The following is a 6,000-nucleotide window of genomic DNA, read 5'->3' on the forward strand; positions in this document are numbered from 1 at the left end:
ACTTCAAGCTTAAATGACTAAAAAGGTAGTTTTGGCTGGCTTTTGCCCAGGGAAATGTACGAGTTGTAACACAAGAGTTCTAAATGGTGTGCCAATTTTTGCTCGACTATACCATCTTTAGATTTGTTTACACCTCAGCTATATTAGCCTGTAGGCTAAAAATCACTGGTTGGCCTTCACATGTAAAAGCAACAGAGTATAATTAACTGATGTAATGGAGCCATATATACCCTCAGACAGGCACAGACATTGTTTAATAGTCTTGTGTTTCAAACACTCTCTAGCCATATAAGACCAACATTTTATATAAACAACTTGGTCTATAAAATGCCCCGGTGTGTATCCTTCCAACAGTATATCCACGTCCATTCTGCACTTTGTCTTTGCTTGCCATTAACACTGCCTGATTCCAAGAAATACAATTCCCTCCAGCTCCTTCCAATGTCCACATGCTTAAGAAACATACATGTAAACATTGCTAACTGTATGCACATGCATAAGTCAGCACAGTATCAGCTCAACTCAAAGAACAGCTGAGGCAAGAATGTACAGTTAAGTTCAGACAGCATTTTAGTATGTTATCATAAAACTGAACCTGAGTCAATTACTTTTTTAAATGGTCACTGTACAAAGGACCTTTTTTTATTGAATTAAAACCTTATTTGTTGTTATTTTGTTTTCTGTTAGCACAGCTCAGGCAACAGTTTCTTTTTTTTACCAAGTGTCAAAATTGGCATAACAACTATTATGTTGTTTATTTTTTGTATAAGCATTACATTCTACTAGCATAATGTCATTTGAGAGAAAGTAAGACAGAAGGACTGATATTGCACATGCGGATGATGTCAAATTCTTTATTACGCCCATGCTGTTACTCCGTGACCTATTTTTTCCCGTCTCTTCTTAAACACAACTAACCTTGAGTAAGTTGCCATGAAGCACTCGTGAAAATATTCAAACTAATGTCTGGAGAAATATTTTTAAAACAGTTGGGTTTTAAAAGAGAAATTAATAAATCCTTGAGGCAGAGCTTCTGACCTCTGAGAAGACCATGTTGTCACTGGCAAACACAAGCTGTTGACAAGACCATAAATGTGATTGAAGTGCAATGATGGAAATCTGTTAGTGCTGGCGGTGCTTTCTTAAAATAATGCTTTTGGGCTGTTTCCTAATCTTGCAAAGCAACAGCAGTAAATTGTGCAAAGCAGCACGTCACAAGGTGTTAGAACAGATATGAGGTCCAGGGTGTTGTTCTGCCAAGGTTTCGACCAAACAAGGTGTTTCTGTGAGCTAGCCGTTGCTTGATTAGGATGTTGCACTTCTTTAGAGCTGTTACACACAAAAATCAATGCTTGTTTTAAAAAATGTCCAGAAAAAAAATGCATCTTTGTTTGAAACTTTGCAAAGAGACATGATTGGTTTCAGATTGCTGGGAGGCCCACAGGCACCATCAATCTATTATAAAGGTATTGCAGCATCTCGTCTTTCTCCCACTACAATAGAGTGGGGGGGGGGGGGTACAGTTCCAGGGAGACAAAATCTCTGGAAGCAGAATAGACATTGTTAAAGTACGTCACCTTCCTGTTTCACAACCCCAAAAGAAGCTTAAAGACATTCAAAGAAAAAAAACACACCTAAACATGCACATTCACTCCGAGGCCGGGGGGGGGGGAACAAACACTGAACACACACACAATCACAAGGGACTGGGTGTAAATCAAAAGCTTTTTCATGAAAACATACCAGGGAAAATCAGAAGCCCGAAGGACAGGGAGGATGATTGTGATCGAACAGAGAATTTATAACGAGAGTGTTGGGAATACCTACTATATGTGTCTACTCTGAATCAGATTTTCTTTTGTTGTGCCTTTGAGACATTATCCATCCACATCTGTGAAAACATCTCTTACAAAAAAAGGAACTAGATATTCAGCATTACTTTTTTACATCCCAGTGAATATATCTGGATGCTATATATCACACAGAATTGTTAGACGAGTGTCTGAGAAAACATTGTGAAAATATTTGCTTTGGCGCTTTCAATTTATGGATGCATATTGCAAATATAGTATGTCATATGCAAGCTGGTTTCAGATTGCCTGGTTGGCTAAAAGAAATCTTTCAGATGTGGACTTTCCATTTTACTTTATTTTCTCCTTTTCCCAAGGTTTCCCCTTTGTTTTCATTTCCCCTTTGTTTTCATTTATATTATGTGCATGTGATATCCACCAAATCAAATGTTAAGTGATTATAAGGCTAACATCTCTATTGCTTTTTCTTACTTACAGGCCACTGTATGAGTTTTAAATCTGGTCAAAATTCAAAAAATTGATGTACAGCCATATGCAGCTTGTATTTTAGCTGGCATCTCTTGTTGACCGCGCCTTTACCGTGCGTTATGAGTTTCTTTTGATTGTGAATTTCTCTTTCTTCTACAGATTTTCTCTCCTTGAGGCCATCAATTTGTCAGTTATTGATTCTGTATTGTCAGAAGGAATACCAATAGAGATATCTTGACGTTTTGGTATTGAGATACATCAAATATACATCAAAGGGCCTCATCGATTTGAAGACTTGCGAGGCAGATAGAGGAAGAAAAAAGAAAGATTTTAGCAAAACAGCTACTGTCCGCAATACATTCAAACCATTTTCACAAATATTTGTATTATTCACCAGAATAAAAACCTAGTAGTACAAAATACTACCTTTTTCCATGGTGAATGTGTTTTGATGTGTTGTCTTGGTGCTCTGTCAAGCATTCCTGGAGGAGCGCTGTGTTCAAAAATGTCCAATGTACTGTCGACAATGGAGCCTTGTGGAAATGTGTATAAACACATGCTCCTACTATGGGGTGGGGAGCTTTGGTTGGCAATCACAAGTGCCCGAAGAGCCAGAATGTGAACGACCTGGCAGTGTTAAATCTAACAGCAAAAACACACTGTCTAAAATCAATAGAAAAGTGCCCATAGGCAGTTGATTATGGAGGAGGACATTATTTGTCCATTGAACACAGATATTCATTTGATACTGATGGGGAGAGCATGTGTCACTATTTTACCCTCATAGCCAATTACCCAGAAGCTTTTCGAAATCCACAAACTTACATGGTGTAACGCTGGGCCAGGAAAAATCTGCTCAAATACTGCAAAAGAAAAGAAAACATTTGTACATGTTCAAAGAAATTATAGAAGCCTGCCAAATCAAATTCATACAAGTACACGTCGCTGTCCAGAATTCTGACAGAAGCCAAAGGCTGTCGTGATGTTTTCCAAAAACCATGTGCCCCCATTTACTGTAAGATATTTTTTTAAAGTGTAACACTTGAATAATGAGACATGACCTGGAGGCTGACCCAAACCACTGAAAAGGCATTTCCTTAAATATCCAAAATATTTGTTGTCAATCAGAGGTTTCTGTGGGTTACCACTGTTTTTCTAAAAGTCATTTCACAAAACCAAAAAGGAGCTCAGAGCTGGAAAGCAAAACCGATGAAAACCTGATCTCAGAATCAGAATGACAATCAGTCTTTCATGTTGTTTTTGGCGGCGCTTCTTAATAATAAGGAATAAATTGACTTGGAAGCATTCCCAACTCCTCAGTCTGTCCGCCCCCTTGTCTCTCCAAATGGCCCTCCTCCCCCCTGCCTCGTACAATTACCCCCTCCTACCCGGCTCCCCAGCCCAGGCAACCCCTTTGCCCTCTTGTATCCGGCCATTTAGCGTGACAATCCATTATTTTGACGGGTTCTAGTGAAAGAAAGAGAGACAAAGAGACCGAAAGACGGGGGTTACTTTGACTTTCAGACATGGGCCCCAATTTCTTTTTTGCATATCTCTGTCTTTGGTTTTCATTCCTTTTCATACTCCAACCTTCTTATACCGTTTCTACTTTACTTTTCCCTCCTTCTATTTAAAGTTCTCACCTATTTTTCAATTCTCAACCCCTTTTACTCCCCATGTCTTTTTATTTCCTTTTTCCTTCCTCTCGCTGCAGACCCACTTTACCCCCCTCAGCTCTTACCCCTGAATCCTGTCTGGCTCTCTATTGCTTTGTTGCTGACAGCCTTTAGGAAACCTGATAAGGATATAGAAAAGGGAGGAGCCAGGGTTTACAAAAAGGAAAACAAACTGCCTAAGGTAATATAAACCGGACACCACCCACCCGAACATTTTCCCCAATCCGCCTTCTAGCACCCATATGCCTCCTCAACCTTCACTACCCAGCAACTCCAACAAGATATCTGCCACAACTACGGGTGATACTAAACCCACTCCCCTCTGCAGCTCGAAACACCCACTATGCATGTGCACCCCAAAATGGTATTAGAGTAAACATTCCATCCTCAATAACCTCTCCCACAACATTACAGCCTGATGCAAACTAAAAACAACAAGCGTCTCTTTTCTTTTACAGTATTTAGCTTACTAGCCTAAACTCTTTACCAGAGCACAACAGTTGTGTTCTGTTTGGATGCTGTGTAAGAAATGTGTTAGGATTTAGGCCCAAACTCTGCTTATTGTAACTTTACATATAAACGTGGTGTAAACCTTAACCAAGTTATGTAAATTGCTTAATGATCATTACAACATAACTTGATGTTACAGCTGAAGCACACTGTCAGAAACATTGTATAGGGACTATTTCCTTAGAATGTAGATGAGTGACGAGGACATCATTTCTGGAACGACATTATTTTATTGTAGTTTTTATTGCTAAGAAAAAGCTAAATTCCATTACAATCACTCCATTTGCCCTACAGCGGATGCAGACATTTAACATATAACATATCTTAATATTTGGCATACACATCCAAGACTATTCACATACTGGTGTAAGAAAAGAAAAACACTTCGTAATTGAGATACACATTGTCTTGAATATGCTTTGTGAATATAAAACAACAACATCCCAGATCTCTTACATGTTCAGAGTAGAATCAAATCTAGCTCCTGGATTATTCAAATGTTGGCAGAAATGTAGATTTGTGCAAAAATCTGGCCGTTGCACATAGTTTAATAACCTTAGGACAATCATATGAAAGTAAAGCACAGGAAAAACTTGTTCCTTTACTTTGAAATGTTCTCACTCTTTATACAAAACGGTCAACCCCCCAAACTCTAACGCTATTTCCCTATGGTCTCTGTAAAATGTGTGTCAGGGCCTTAGAAGTGTGGCCAAGGCAAACACCTGCACAGCGCAGGGATCTGCTACATTTCACCTTCTATCACGGAAATATGCACACAGGGAGTTCATATGCGCAGCCATAAACTCACTCGACACAGCAGTCTCAGTTTCAGACCGTGTGTGCACATTAACACACACAGCAGATGCTGGTAAAGGCCAACATATTCATACACACATACACAGACATACACGTGCAGGCGCATGCAGACGCAAATGGTCACTATAACGGAGGGAGAAACAAGTTTAACGTGGCTTCCCCCCCACCTTCTCTCTTTCTGTCTCTCTCCCTGGTGGTGTGTCATGTTTCGGGGGGGATAATAGGTGTCACGGTGAGACCCCTTTGGTCTCAGCGCTCTGGGGGACTCTAATGACACACACACACACACACAAAATGTGTGTGTGTGTGCACGCATACACACATTCAACCATTTGAGCACAAGAAGTTCATTCTCTGGACCATGGGAACCACAGATGACTCTCCAGTCTTCTCACCTTTCTCTACCTTCACCAGTTACCTCCTTTTCTCCTTCACTTTCCTCTCTGCTTTTTCCCACACACACATGCATCTGCCTCATTTTTGAACCACTGTTCCCTTGGGTGATCAAACAAGTAGCTCACCATTGAAGTCTCTGTCTGTCTCTTTTTGTGTCTCTGCGTTGCTTAAGTGCAGCTTCTTTCAACATTGGGTCCAGATGTCAGATTTAACATAGGCATTATTGGGTCAGTGCACAGCAACAGTAGAAGCCAATCTGAATAACCCATGAGCTACATTCTGACGCATAATTTGACCAAATTGGAAAATAACCCAGGGCGCTG

This window comes from Pseudochaenichthys georgianus, chromosome 13, assembly GCF_902827115.2.
Source record: "Pseudochaenichthys georgianus chromosome 13, fPseGeo1.2, whole genome shotgun sequence".
In the NCBI taxonomy this organism is placed as follows: Eukaryota; Metazoa; Chordata; class Actinopteri; order Perciformes; family Channichthyidae; genus Pseudochaenichthys; species Pseudochaenichthys georgianus.